This window comes from Motacilla alba, chromosome 9, assembly GCF_015832195.1.
Source record: "Motacilla alba alba isolate MOTALB_02 chromosome 9, Motacilla_alba_V1.0_pri, whole genome shotgun sequence".
NCBI lineage: Eukaryota > Metazoa > Chordata > Aves > Passeriformes > Motacillidae > Motacilla > Motacilla alba.
The window spans coordinates 917,924-933,720 of record NC_052024.1 but is presented as its reverse complement, the minus strand read 5'-3'; the positions used below and the strand labels follow the sequence as shown (position 1 = coordinate 933,720).

The 15,797-nt window shown below is 43.7% G+C and overlaps 1 protein-coding gene across 6 annotated transcripts in view; it reads right to left on the bottom strand.

Moving 5' to 3' along the window:
- The window catches only part of PIK3CB (phosphatidylinositol-4,5-bisphosphate 3-kinase catalytic subunit beta), an 88,480-nt gene that overhangs the window by 57,745 nt on the left and 14,938 nt on the right, over window positions 1–15,797 (bottom strand). For 2 of the 6 annotated variants that reach the window (XM_038145418.1, XM_038145414.1), the window contains exon 2: window positions 13,309–13,476. The gene's annotated coding sequence lies outside the window, so the exon portion shown is untranslated. Of the gene's footprint in view, window positions 1–213; window positions 8,093–12,034; window positions 12,056–12,119; window positions 12,362–13,308; window positions 13,477–15,797 lie in introns of those variants that run through there. The other 4 variants (XM_038145415.1, XM_038145417.1, XM_038145413.1 and 1 more) reach the window with 4 other exon arrangements.

The following is a 15,797-nucleotide window of genomic DNA, read 5'->3' as shown; positions in this document are numbered from 1 at the left end:
CGATGTCCTTTTGCATGATTTCTCTCTGATTGCCTTAAACTCTGAAAGGCCAAAGCGCGTAAGGACTGATGAAGCACTTCCTCTGAATTCAGGAACACCTGAACATGGCCCTTACTGCTGATGTATTTTCTACCCACTAGTGTGTCAGACATAAAAACACTGAAAAACACCAACTGGTTCCACCCAAAAGTTACTACATGAATAAATATTTACCTGCACTTTAAACAAAGAAATACAGCAGTGAGTCCTCATCCTGTTTCTGTGAAGATCCCACCACAATAACTGAGTTACTTGAAATGAAATTAATAGCACTGCTTGTGATTTCTGTTTCTTGTGATCTGTGTAGTCTGTTTTCTTCACTATTTGCATGTCCCCACGTTTCACTTCCCAATTACATTCTGTGAAATGCCTAATATGGTGAAACTACACAAATTTACTTCTATTTAGTTCCTAAATTCTGCTTTTTGTTGTGCTCATATTTGAATTTATAGAAATGAGAACACGGAATTCAAGAGCAAGACTGAACAATTTGTCAGCTATTAATCACTATGAGCCATTTTGTGAAGGTGCTGCCCACCCTGCTCCAGGTATCACTTGAAAGGCTTTGTTCTTTATGATTAAAACAAACTCCCAAGTGTGGATTGCAAGGGACTATGAACCAACACAGAAATACCTAAGTGTATTTTACAGACATGCTGCTGCAGTCCAACTTGCTCTTTGATTCCAAATATTACCACATAATAAATAATAACAGCATTCCATCATGAACAACGTGCATACAGTAAATACTACCTGAAACTAGAAGTAATCACTAAGAATAGCTCCAGTGCTGAAGAAGGAAAAATACAAGCATCTAATAAATGCAGTTTACCTCCAGCTATATCCAACACTGAAAAGCAAATCTATTAGCTCTTTTAGATAATAAAAGTGTGCATTTTAATCTGCTCTTGCTCCCCATTCCCTCCTCTTGCAAGTAGCGAGGCCTCATAGAAAAAATATTTAAAATATGAAGCATAATTTCAGCATGATAATTTATAATACTACGTAATTTAAGAACTCCAAATCTGAACTAATCCCAGGCTAGAAGCAAGGGAGTGCTTGGTTTTAAAAACAAAATAAAAATAAACAAACAAACAAAATCCTAAACCCAGCAAAACCAAAAACACATCACAAAAGAAAAACAAATACAAAAGACAATCCTCCTATCCTCAAACCAACAGTTTAAATGTGAATTTGGATCCAAAAGCCAGATTTGACTAGTATTCACATTTTTTACTCTGCCTTTGGACACAGCACCTAACATTACAGAATACTTGATGTAAGAACAAACTGACTAACCCAAATCCTTCTCTCTTCCTCAGCTGCAGGGCTCAGCTCAGCAATTTAGACTACTGGCATTTTCTGGCTTCCCTCATTAGCGAAAGGTTTCAGTCCATTCCCCAGCTACCTGTTCCACAGGCTTATTTCTGAGAGAAGCAGAGGCATTTTGTGGTGCCAGGAGCCCTCCAGAGTGGAATTCCCTTCCACATTCTGAGCAGGAGCAGAGCCGGAGCAGGGCTGGGGCTGTGACCTGACCCAGGAAAAGGCACATCCTCTGGCATTCTCAGATGCAGGGTGTGGGAGGATGAAGCAGAGGTATTATGATCCATGTATTTATCCTCCTGCTGTCACTCAGTCGTGACACCACTGTCTGGCACCAGGCATCTAAAACGCACCCTCTCCCTGATAAATGAACATGAGCTCCTTCTTCTCCCAGAGCTGATCACTGGAGGCTTTCATTTGACACCTTCACTGCATTCTGCACCCCAGCTGCTGCTTCACCTCCAAACTGCAGGAGGACACAGGGGATGTAAACCTGGGCACACAAACGAGCTGCCACAGCAGCAGCAGCTGTATTTAGGAAAGCAATTATTAAAATACGACAAAATCAGACACCAAAAAAGTGACTCTTGCAAGTGAAAGCAAAGGCTGATTTTCAGTTTTCACACAAACAACGATGGCTTGACCAAGATAGAAATTTCTCAGCACCATACCTGACAGCAGAAAAGCTCAAAAATATTTCCCTAATCGCCTTTCAAATTTTCTCCCAAGATAAGTGAGAAACAAAACAAAGCCCCTCTAAAATCCTATTTTACTTCTCATGCGTACATTGCAAGAATAAAGTTCATCACAGCACGACAGAAAGTTTAACAACAAACCACTCCATTTGCCACCACACCCCAACAAATCTTTCTTCAGCTAAGCTGGGTCTGTTAATCACCAAAATGTAGGTGCTTGAGCCTAAGGTTTCAGGAATACTGCCATTTTGAAGAACCCTTCTTGTCTAAGGGGTCTAGACACTGCCTGTTTTTTCAAGAAAATTGTCATTACATAGGTAGAAACCCTTACTGCTGCACAGAGCTAAAAACCACCTGAAGAGTAGTGTGCTACTTTCCTGGCCAACAAGTCCCAGTTAAATCAGCAATGAGGAAGCAACTTAGGGCATCAAGAGAGTGGAAAACTTTCACAGAAATTGGTATATATTGTCTGGTTCTTTCAAGCTTTATCAGCACAGCACACAGAGCCTGCACCTCTCATTCTCCTGAGGCAATAACCCCAGGATTTCACTCCTGAGCAGTGATACACCAGGATTTTAAAAACTGGCAAGTAGTGATGGGAAGACAAAAGGAGCCACCAAATGCTGAAGGCCTGTATAAATTCTGTAGCTGCACATAATAAAAGCTGACAAGTTATCAAACTACAGATAAATCTGAAAATTCAGCTGTGGTTTGTGAAATTCACATTAAAAAGAAAGTGACTTGAGGACACTAAAATGATGAGCTGCAGAGATAGACTAAGGCAAGAATTGCTCTGCCTTCTCATGAAATTTACCTAGAAGTTAACTGGAACCAAAATAACTCAGAAAACAGCTATAAATAGAAAGGGGTTAATCATTCAAATTTCTATTCCCATAACAAGAATACACTAAAGACTCTAACTTTTTAATCTTATGATTTGATGCTTTAAAAATACTTCAGAGCTGCTGCACTACAATCTGCCTCTACCTACTTTTTAAGAATAATTTCTCCTTTATTTTTTAAACACGATAAAGGGGATTTTCTTTGGACAAAAAACATTTTCACTGACAGTCACTAAAGGGAGCCTGTGCATCAGCTGGAACAACTATATGTGATCACTTAAACAGATCTTTTTGTAATGGGGCCACTTAAAAACACATTTGTCTTTTCCCCATCCTATTATAAAGCACATAAAACCTATTTGTCATTGATTTCAACTACCAGAGCTGCTACAAAGTATTTTTCAATTACGTGTTTGCATTTGTCCTAAAAGCAGCAGAGAAATTTAGAATCATTAGGGTTGGAAAAGGCCTCTACGGTGATGGAGTCCAACTTGTCCCAGCACTGCCAGGCCCATCCCTAAGCCCTGTCCCTCAGCATCACATCCACTGTATTTGTTCAAGGACATTAATCCAAGTTTACCACGCAAAGACACCAAAGACAGAAAACTGCCTCACCCTCGATGCACAGATAAAAACACACCAGGAGAAGCCAATGTCTGTGAACTCACACAGAGCCCGTGACACACTTGGAAATGGAATCTAATTATTACAAATCCCCAGCCAGCGCTTTACTCACAGTATTTCCCATCCAAGTAAATTAATGATGAAGCTTTTCAGTTAAACCAAATGGAGTACGAGAAATAATACACAGAGAGAAGTTCTTTAGTCAAAATGTAGAAACAGATGAAGACTTTTGTCATTTTGTGGTGCCCAGCAGGTTTACTATAAAGTGAGTTGTAACCCAGCACATTTGCAGTGACAGAAATTAGGCCAGCACCCAATATCTGCATTCAGCTGCTGCAGATCTCCATACTCATACAAGAAATTGTGACCAAAAGACTTTATTATGGTCTTAACATTCTTTCCAACTTGTTAAGTTACACCCTCACATTTTTGCCAAACCTGCTTTTATTGAAGAACTCTACTAAACAGAGAGCTTTTCCTTCTTATGCAGAACTTTTCTGCTCTTCCCTCTCACTGCAACTCTTCATGCACCAGATTTATTTACAGCACCCAGAGGAAACAGAAGCTCCCAGTTATCAAAACAGACTGCAGAATGCAAATAAACAATTGTTATGCATTTATGTTAGCCGGACTCTAATTTGTGCAGAATGACACTGAGGATTAAAAAAAAATGGTATCCTAGTAGTTAAAGCAACAATTCAGTAAACAAAATATCGCTGCTGTTACTATTACTCAGATAAAAATAGAGTTAGGTCATTATTCTGAGCTCACTAAAGTTTTCAACATAGCTAGAGGTCACCTAATTTAAGTGAAAATAAACATTTCTATTAAAAAAATATTATCTCCCTACATTACTACCACTAGTAGGAGATGTAAAAAAGACCCTCTGAAGTGCTGGGGAAGTAAAACTGGCCTAGCATGAAGACTCTCAGTACACATCTGAAGCGTGATATCTCAATCTCTAAACACATGGGAAAATTTGCAATTGTTTGTAGAAGCTTATAACCTGATAAAATTATTTAAAGTTAGATATGTAATCAGATGCAGGTTATCAGTATATTATAAAGTGGTTTTTTATTTTTAATAAAATATAAAAGGACTTTTGTCAAAAGCATTGTATCTGTCTCACATGGATACTAAAGAGCAGAACAGTATTAGCTACTGAGCACAGATGATCAGTCCCTCCTCATTTTTATTATTAGCAACAGAAAGGAAAGTCTCTTCTTTTGCTAGCAAGTTTTGTGCCAAAAATTAATGTACCATTTGCTGCTGACAATCTGCCAGACTAATGGTGTTCTTCTTCACTCCAGAGGGTTCAGAAACTACTGCCCACTTTCCAGTCAGCATTCATCACAGATTCCTCCCATGAAAAGAGAAATAAGACAGCTCTTCTGCAGACACAGACACACCTCAGTCATTACTACAAGTAAATAACTTCAGCAGAAGCACATGAGTGTTCCTCACCTCCTGCTATTGTGGCTCAATTCATAATTCCTCAATTTCACTTAAACCTGGCATAGGACAGAATAAAATCATAGAATCATTTAGGCTGGAAAAGACCCTTAACAGTAAGTTTAACCATCAACCCAGTGCTGCCAAGCCCTGCACTAAACCATACCCTGAGTGCCACATCTGCACATCTTTTATACACATCCAGGGGTGGTGAGTGCACCACTTCCCTGGCAGTTTCAATGCTAGATAATGCTTTTGGTGAAGAAACGTTTCCTAATATCCAACCTAAACCTCCCCTGGCGCAGCTGAGGCAGTTTCCTCTCCTGCTGTCACTTGGTGCTTGGGGAAAGGCTGACCTTCACCTGGCTGTAACCTCCTTTCAGGTTGTTGCAAAGCTACACTAGTGTAAAATTGTACAGCAAGCTGGGGCTGCCCCATCCCTGGACGTGTCCCGGGCCAGGCTGGATGGGGCTTGGAGCAGCCTGGGATAGTGCAAGGTGTCCCTGCCCATGGCAGTGGAGTACAATCTTTAACATTTCCACAGAAATCATTTTAGGATTCTACATTTCAAATTTCATTTCCTACCCGGCTTGGACTTGTTTCTGGGGATTCAGTCTTGTCCATCTCCATTAATTAGAACCAGGACTAACACTCTGCTGTGTCTGCTCCCATCCTGAGGCTGCCACTGCCTGTGCCCACAGGGACAGCACACACACCTGCACTGTCTGTCACTGCTCTCAGGACACCAAGCACTAACCCCTCCTTGTCTAGAGGAGCCCTGGTTAGGACTTGGACAATCCTCCTTAAACATCTTATGTCTTGAACTGCATCCTTAGCAGGGCATACAGACAACCAAACAGTACATTCAGAAATTCTTTCCCTGTATCAGAAACAAAGTAAGATGCTCAGCACTAAAGGTCAGAAACACCAATACCCCAAGACCCCCCCGTGTGATTTTCAAACTCCAATACACAATGTGTGTGGTGGTGTGAAAATCCCAAAGGCCTCGCCTTCCTCAGCAACACCTATTTAAGTCAAAAAGGGAACTGGAAAAAAAAAAACAAACAACAAAACCAAACCACAAAAAACCCCAAATGCAAAAAATATCCCAACACCAGCAGAGAGTAAATAACATTGTCACGTATAGTTAACACACTTAAATTCTTTGGGGGTTGGGAGGGGAAAAAATGGAGGATCTGGGGAGAAGGACTAACCCCAGAGTAGAAAACTTAGTGCCATACCGTACAAAAAAAAAAAAAAAAAAAGTAAAAAAGCTGGGAATACTGAAAAGTAGGTGAAGTGGAAAAAAGTACAGGCAAAAGGACCAAAGTACTCTTCAAAACCAGAGAAGGAATTTGAGACATGAAGCCAAGCAGGAAGGGCATTCAGTGCCCAGTGCAATTTTCAAATAACATTTTATGTGCTTCCTTCTACCAGGTCAACATTGTACTTAGCTTTTTGAGTTTCTGCTGGCAACACGGGCCTTTGGTTACCTGGTTCTCCCCTGTAACTGTGTCTGTACCAATGCTTTGTACATTCAAACTACAGACCAGCCTGCAGTCTTCTGGAGGACTGAACAGCAATGACACCACTGACTGAAAACCATCCTTCTGCAGGACTCAAAAGCAGGATTTTTTGGCTGTTATTTGTACTGACACAAATGCAATCAGTTTTTTAAATCACGTAGGCTTCATATTCTTCTGTTCTGAACATGCTATACTCATAAACATCCAATTGTTAAGTGAAAATAACAGCACATTTCAAAATGTTACCTTTGCTTCTTAGAAAATAAAAGGATGCATCAACATCAAAATGCAGCTCTCAAGAACCGTATTTACCAAAGATAAAAAAGGAATTGCTGGAGGGTTAGCTCCCATATAAACCTCAAGCATTAAAAAAATGCTACCAGCTATTTTATTTTCTAGAGATTTTGTACAATGCTCTCCAAACCACTTACCTACCTACCCTGATATTTAAACTGCTTCTGATACTCTGTAGCTGCACACTAGCACAGGTCTTCCACATCAAATCTGTCCCAAAACCACTTGACACAGGACTCTGAGCCTCTGGCAGCGTCAGGGTAATGGTACAGACCAGCAGCGATTGCACAGGCCACAGGGCAGCTTCCATGCACTACTGGCTATTCTTATGTTTATTTTGAATTATTTCATTGCCCTGATACCTTCCTGCACGCAAAGGACTTCCAGAAACACCAAGAGTTAGCAAACACTCATAGCAACACTGCACCGTAAAACTGAAGGCACAGCAGCATTTTTACAAATTCTTATGAACAGATAACTTTCCCCACAGAGCCCCACATGACTTCCACAGAACTCTTTATCTACCTCTGCCAGCCCCACGAGCTCCTGCCCACATTCTGCCAGCTGAGGCCAGCTCCAAACTTACATTCTCCAATTCACCTCCGAATTCCCTCACCGAGGTTTATTTTTTTTTAATCCAGTGGATATACAGTGCCCGGGGGCAAGGAGAGGACAGGAATAACCTAAAGGGAGAGCAAGCAGTGCAAGCTCTAATGAAGTACATATCACTTAAAACTGTCCACTAGTTCCAGATTAATGTCTCTGCTTTCTGCTTTGCATACAACAAATATGGTGGGGAAAAGCCCCAGAAGAGCACTGTGAAAAGAAATTTAAAATCAGCCTAAACTGTTAGCAGCCCCTAGAAGTGAACCCAAAGAGACAGCAATGAGAAGGCACTGATTGCTTGTGCCTCATAAAAAGAAATTAGGAGTAACAGTGCTGTTCCTCCCCTTACAAGTAAATTCATGCAAAGACAGAACATCACATACCAGCAAAAAAATTAAACCCCCAACACAGCCTTTACTCCAAATCATCACAGTTTCTGGAAAACAGGAACAAAAATTGTTTTTATACAGCCAGTAGTGAAGTACTAAAAGATTAATAATGGGAGGTAAAACGGTGCAGCTTTACAGCAGCATATAAAGCTGAGCTACACAAGCAGAAAACTAGACATCAATACCTCTGATGCAGTTCCTTTAAGATATTTGATGAATTCACAAAGCTATTCTAAAAAATCAGAGTAACTACTTTTGCAAACAAAAGCAAGATATTCTAGAAACAGAAAAGCACCCTTTACAATTCAACTTCACAGCAAAAATTGCAATGCATATTGCATACTGAAGAAAAATGCACATGTTTAACAAGCTTGAAAAAAACAACAGTAAGCTGTGAGTAGCAAATGTACATATTTTGTGACAGAAGGAAGTTATAGTACTCCTAATTCTTATGCTCTTTAAAAGTAAATACTAAACATCCTTCTATATACCTAGACGTAGCTCCAAAGACACAAAGTTACTCCCGAGTTCAGCTAATTCACAATTTTAAGTCAGGACACCTAAGGTAAGAGATTGATACACCTGCCCTTCTCCCTTTGCAATGAACTGAAGAGGGCTTGGCCAGAAGCCAAAGCAGGGAATTGCCGAAGGCAGCTGAGGACAGCCCGGCTCCTCAGTTTGTGTGCAACCAGCTCCTGGAAGACTGTGCCTGGAGCAGGCTGGAATTAACCTCGGCACAAAAGAAGCCAAAATCAAACCAGTAACAACGGCCACACGCAAATGATCACTGAGGAAGCTGAGCTGCCCAATCCCACTTCTCAAAGGAAGCTGGTTTTGACACCTCGGTGTCACTCTTTGTTTCTTTACTCTTCTGAAGCCAGTATGTAAATTCAATTATGTCGGTACCTACATATCCAGGGGCATTTGCACATGAGCGCCTCCTCTGCAGCTCCTAATGTATGTAAATGAAACCACATTCCTGAATTCCCTTCCACCAAAGGCTGGGATAAAAAGATTTACCCATGTAAATTTGATAGACTAACACAGATTGGTCGATGTTGCCAACAAAATTCCTGATACTTCAGGCATTATCCAGATCCAGGTACCCTTCACCTTGAAGGTTCCCCGAATTGTGATCATTTCAAAGGTTACCTGCTGTTCATTCTGGATTGTAAATACACACTTGACCAACCCAAAGCAAAACTGCTTGCTTACTTGCTTACTAAAATAAATTACAAAAAAAAAAGAAAGAAAGAAAGAAAAAAGTTAAATTTCTAACACAAGATGATCTTTGCTCCCAAATCTGATCTAATTATCAAAACAAAACACATGGCAACTTTCACACACGAATGACTAGAAGGACTAACAGCACTGCCACAAAAACAAAGTAACAAAGTGTTTCATGCACTCAGGCATCAGTATTTGAATGAATTAGTATGAATTTCTGGCCTCCACGATTCAAAGTCCTCATCCTTGGAGACAAATTATTTGAGATGTAATGGGTAACACCACGTGTGTCAGCCCAAGAGTACTGGTTTGAGGAAAACACACATTCACTAAAAATAACAAACAAACAAAAACCCCCAAAAGACCAAACAAAAAAACCCCACCAAAAACAAACAAGCAAGCTTTTCTATGCAACTCTGTGAATTATGCTTATTTCAGATTTTTCTGTCCTGGACTGCTTCCACAGAAACTGCCAGTGGGGAAATGCTCCCAAGAGTGGCAAGTCAGAAAGCCCAGCAAAACCAAAGCAGCCTTTGAATAAATACAGCATCACATTCTGCAGCCCAACAAGCCCTGCATTTATTTTCAGGTAAGTTAACTGATGGCGGCCCTTTAGAGAACCAAGGGCAACACTTCCATGTGTATCTTTAGATCTGTGAAAAAGCACTTAAACTGCTTGAACGGTGTGCCCTGGTCACTGAAACACAACAGCAGCTTTCTAAGTGAACAGCCAAGGCACCAGCCTGCATTTCCACACCACTTCTAAATAATAACATTCCTTCCTCTGCACCCTCCTCCTATATACAGCGTCCTCACAGCTTGGGGTTTTACTGGATTTTGGGTTTAAATTATTTGCAAAACAGAGCATGTAACAGACACCTACAAACTTTAAAGGGAAAGGAGTAGTGGAACAGGACATGTTCTCTCTTCACTACATCACAAGAGCCAGAGAATGATTTTTTTTAAGAAGGCTTTCCTACGCTAGAATTTGGAGTTCTGCCAAAAGCCCATAGACAATTGGAGAACCAGTGAATTCATGACATCAGATATTCCAAGGAAGTGAAACCTGGCTGAATGGAAGTGATTTTTACTCAAGAAAAATAGATACTTAAATAGACAAACAACAAAACTATTTTAAGACCACGTATAGAGAAGGTCTCTTATTTAAAGAAAAAAACCACACAAAAGCCAAATAATCAAATGCCCCCAAAATATTTAATCAATGTCAAAAACCCCACTAAAGCATGTTTCCACGGCAACACACATCAAAACACTCCTGATGTGACCAATATCCCTGATATTCTTTTTTAAAAGGCCACTAAACCAGTTACCAAAGAATTTTTGTTCAGTAATCCTTTCCCGAACCCCAACCCTCCTGAAAAGCACTGCTTGCTGCCATGAAACTCCCAAAGCCTGGCAACCACCATCAGTCTGAAGGGAAGCTTCCAGATCAAAGTTTCCAGGTGACCTGGTGATTGATTCCCAGCCACCTTAACGCATTCCTCAGACTTCACAACCCTCTGCCAAACATATGGATGTTCAATATTCCTTTATATGCAATTTTCCTAAAAGCAAGCATACACTAGAGTTTTATTCCACCTTTTAACTAATCTTTGAAGGCATACAGCTGTGAGAGTCTCTAGCTAATACCGCAAAACATGGGCCAGTCAGATTTCTCCAACATCCTCCATACGTTCATCTCACTTCAAACCCTGAACTATGACCCTGAGAACATAAATTATATATTGCTGAGGTTTCCAGCTTCAGGAGCTTCCTAAGCCTGAATGAAGCTCAATATCAACAGAACAATGGCAGCACAGACTTAGTACCCAATACTTACAGTTATGGCTACACTTGTCAATTCCAAATTAACAAAACTTCAGTGTATGCAGTGACAAGAATAGACTGTAAGTGCATAAAGTTCGGGGGAAAAACACACACCAAAACCAAACCAAAACAAACAAAAAACTCTGCACACCCCAAGAAAAACTCAGCTTTCCGGAGCTGGGAAAGTGTCCAGCATGAGTTTAAGCACACATGTGTTGCAGCTAGACAAACCAGCGAGTCCGGAATGAGAGGTTTCCGTTTCTCTTTTAGGAACTCTTTGGGACTAATGAAGATTTATTCCCCGCTTCCAGAGAAGCCGCTCCTCGTCTGTGGCAGTCTGGCTGTCTGCTCGGAGAGCACACGGTGACAGCAGCGCCAAAGCCACCGCTCTGTGCGCCGCCCTGCACAGCGAGAGCAGCTGACTGCAAACACATTTCCCAAATACTGCTTGGCCATACAAATTCCTGCGGTTCCCAAGGAAAACAACGCTCAGAAACCCAGCTGAAAACAACCGGGAGTATCGAGTAATAGAAACGCCACTTAAAATTCACAGAGCAATCACCGAAAGTTCTCAGCCTGGGAAAAAAAAAAAAAAAATAGAAAAAACCTCCAGGCAGAGCGCAAAGCTTGTCCGGCGAACGCTCGGGGGGAGCGGGCGCCCGGGGACCGAGCAGGCTCTCCCGAGGGCCGCCGAGCCCCGGGCAGCGGCGGCGGTGACCCGGGCTGAGCGGGGCCGCCGCGGGCCCGGAGCGGGCTGGCCCGGCCGCGCCGGCCACTTGTTGCGGGGCCGTTCCCGGCGCGGTGGGGCACAAAGGCGCCCGCCCGCCGCACCGAGCCCTGCCCAGCCCTGCCGGCCGCCCCGGGCCCCTTTCCGCCGCCAAACGGCCGCGTCCCGCCGGAACCTTCCCCCGCGCGGGGAGGGCGCGGAGCCGCCCGCGCAGTTGAGCAACCGCGGTGTCGCAAGAGGAGCGCAGCGCAGCGCAGCCCTCTCCCCGCGCAGCTCGGCGCCCGGGGCGGGGAGGCACGGCAGCAGCGGGCTGGCGGCCGAGCGGAGCCCCGCCGCAGCCACGCCGACACCAAGCCGCGCCGCCGGCCCGCCCGGCCCCGTCCCGTCGCACTCGGAGCGCAGCCCGGGCACGGCCAGCTCCGCACACCCACCTGCCCGGGCACGGCCAGCCCCGCACACCCACCTGCTCGCCCCGCACACCCACCTGCCCGGGCACGGCCAGCCCCGCACACCCACCTGCCCGGGCACGGCTAGCCCCGCACACCCACCTGCCCGGGCAGCGGCCGCCACCGTGTCCGCGCCGCCCCAGCCAGCGCGGCGGCGCTGGAGCCAGCGGGGAGCGCTCCCTCGGCCGCCACGGGCGCTGCGCTCCGCCGGGGTTACCAAGGCGATGGCTTCGCCCTCGGGCCGCCGCCGCCAACCCGGGCCGGGCTTTCGCTATCGAGCCCCGGCTGGCGGCCAATGGCGCGGCGCGTCCCGCCCCTGCGGCCGCTCCCCTTCCCCCGAGGGCCGGAGCTGGCCGCGCCTCCGGCCGGCGCTGCGGGCGGGCTGGGGGTCGCCTTTCCCCGGCCGCGCCGCGCAGCCCCTGGCGCTCCGGGAGCGCTCCGCCGGCCGCGGACGGACGCGCGGCTCCGCTGGCCCCGGGCCGGCGCTCCCCGGGCGCGGCTCGCACTCGCGGCGTCCGGAAGCCGCTACCGCACCCCCAGGTCGGACTGCGAGCGGGGGCAGCTGGAGAGGCTCATCCTAGAGCACCTTTCCCGAAGCGCCTTCTGGAAATCAGCAGGGAAGAGCTCATTACAGCAGCCAGTGAATTCCCCGATACGTCCTCATTTCAAGAGTGTCGGTGCTGAGCGGGCAGGAATAATTGCATGGGAACTAGTACCTAGAAAAGGGGGTTTTCTAAGGCTTGAAAGAAGCAATCAAAGGAAGGCAAGGTAGAATGTAACCGGTAATGAAACAACTTTTGCATGCAGCGGGCCCGTCCCCACCCACTGAAATCAGCAGCAACATTCCTGCCGCCTTCAATGAACACAGGGCGAGGCGTAGCACATCCTTGTCCCACAAAGAGTATGATCGTATTATGCATATTTTAACATCCCTATGCTAATAATCATGCTGTATCATTAAGCTGGTCTATTTTAGTCTGTTCATTTTTCCAGTTATTCCAGTTTTGAAAATGGATGGATGGATGGATTTACTTCCTCATCCTCACTTGCCAATTCTCAAGGCACTAAAAATCCATTAAATTTGGATTAGAACATATCTAGGAAATGTTTTGTTGTTTTTTACAAACCACCCAACCAACCGCAGCATCTATTAACTGGAAATCTCTGGGAAGGACAATGATCTCCCCTATTACTTCAGCAAATGGGATTTCTGCACGGATGGTGATCATGCAATGCTACCTCTAGGCAAATCTCAGTGGAAGGGCAGAAGTTAATGAGAAATCTTGCCTACCGTGTGTCAGTTGCCTTCACAGCCTGTCTGTCCTGTGTCAATTAACAGCTCTTCTTCCTGCTTTTAACCAGTTCCTTAATCTGCTCAGTACCACAGGCATTGCTCCTGAACATCGTGCTGCTACTTCACACCACAGAGTGTAGTAACTTCCCTTGACTTCCCTTCTTCCTGGAAAAGAAAAAAAAAAAAAAGGAGAGTGTTCAAATGAAACTGGTTTATCAGGCAAATGTGCCACTCATACAAATGGATCGTGTTCTACGTAACAAAGTTTAGTTCAGCACGTTGAGCCACTTGTTTCTTCTGTTGAAATTTTACATTGCAATTGAAATATATTTCTGAAGAAATAAGGTATTAATGAAATCCAGTAGTGTAAAAAGTCCCAGATCTGCAGTTTTTCAAATCATTCCAATACTTGTGGTTTTGACATTAAATAATCCAGATAGTCTTGGCTTAGACACTGAAACCTTGGCTCAGTAGTTGGCTTCACTGATGACAAATGGGTTTGTGACTGGAAAGACTTGATAACGTTTCTTTAAAAAGAGCTATTTACTCTGGATCTTGCGACATGAGGTGGCTGTTCTACAGGATGCAGTCTTTGCAAAGCATAAGCCGTGATGTGAATGACTTATGGACTGAGCAGAAGGCTTCAATCCAGAGCCTTAAAAAACTGTTTACTGTTTACTTTACTGCCTTCTTTTTAAATTGACTAATGATGCCTTGAAGTGTCTATCACACATAAAGCCCCAGGCACTTTAAAACTGTCTTGTATAGACAATTTCTGTGAATAGACTTCAGTGACACCTGACCACACCGAGTTTTTCTCCAGGCTTGTAATCCCCGATTTCAAATTTCCTTTCTATTTTCTGTCTTATGCCTCGAAATACAATATCAGTATTCAGCAGAGGGAATAAAGAGATCTCAGTCAGTAGTTATTAAGATATTTCAGATATAGTTGATCAGCTTGCATGATACTCATGCTCTTGTCACACCCGGAGTTGTTACAGACAGCGTGTGCGACACGGATAAGGAACTTGCCTTGAAACATCTTAAAGAAACATTTTTATATCCTACGTGGCATGCAAAAAAAAATCCACCAGGCTTCAAATATCATTTTAATTTTCAATTTCCTTATCTTTAGATTGCCTTCCCACCCCCCTTCACAAAACAACAAATGTTCTATTGTTCTGCCCCCCAGGCTATTGTTACATGTGTTCTCAGTATAATGAAAGGGCTTTGTCTGAAAAGGCTGGATCTCAGTCATGTCTTTGCATGTGAAACAGCTGTACACCTAGGGCACATTCTTGCTTGCTTGAAAATGTGTTATTTTCAGTTTTTTGGGTTTACACTCTTTGAATCCTGTGTCACTGCAGTGATCAGAAGAAAGGAACTAAGTTGTCTCTGTATTTGCAAACATCACAGAGCTGTGGCAGCAGACCCAGACATAAAAAAGGCAAGTGGAAAAGCCATGTTAAGGATGTTTGGCATGAAGCAGAAAAAGCCATTCTGAAAAAAAAAATAAATCTAAAGGACAATAATCCAGAACACAGCAAAGTACTGGGCAGGAGATGCTTAGAAAGAATTCATTAGAAAATTTAAACACTTATAGCAACTTGCTACTGTCTGACACTGTGATACAATGGCAACATCTACAAACCAAATGAGCTTTGGGCAGTTAAAGCACAGGAATGTTTTCTGGTGAATACTGAATGACATGAGAATCTCTCATCAGTAATACTCTTCTTAAAAAAAAAAAAGTTACATTCAAAACTGTGAGCAATAGTAGAGAGAATAATGGGCACTGCACTGCATGGTCATCCCTTTGCCAGCTTGCTGCCTACTGCTGTCCAAATAAAAGGCTTTAGAACATCTTGTGTCTGACAAATGTCACTCTCCTCAGCACTCAGCAGAGGAAAGCCAGTTTGCTTTGTAGCATTCAAAAAATAACTTGTCTGTTAACAAAACTTTAATCTCCCCTTTGAAGGCCCTTCTTCAGCTAGACTAGAAAAAATATGTCCCCTGTTCCCTAAAGTAGCAGGTTGGTACCATTTGGAAGGTAGAGTCATTAGTCACTGAAATTTAAGAAGTGCTAATAAGCGAGTGAATAATACTGGCTGTGACTATTTCAAACCACGTGTTTAGTACAGTAAATCCCAAGAATCAGGTTTAACTGTCAAAGCCTATATTTAATCTCCTGTAGGGAAAACGCTAAGAGATTCCCAATACATGATTTCAAGCCTTAAGTTAAAGTGCTGCAACACACATAAACAATATGACAGAGAGGATAAGGTGTATGGGTAGCATGGTCCTGCACCAGCTCAACTGAAAAATGAAAGTTGGATAAGGTTGGATAAGAGGATAAGGTGTATGGGTAGCATGGTCCTGCACCAGCTCAGCTGGTAAGTGAAAGTTGGACCTCCCCCATCTCTGCAGCTGTTAGACAGCCCAGCCTGTGAAACCCAAGCTGGCCACTGCCACCAGGACCTCTCGGG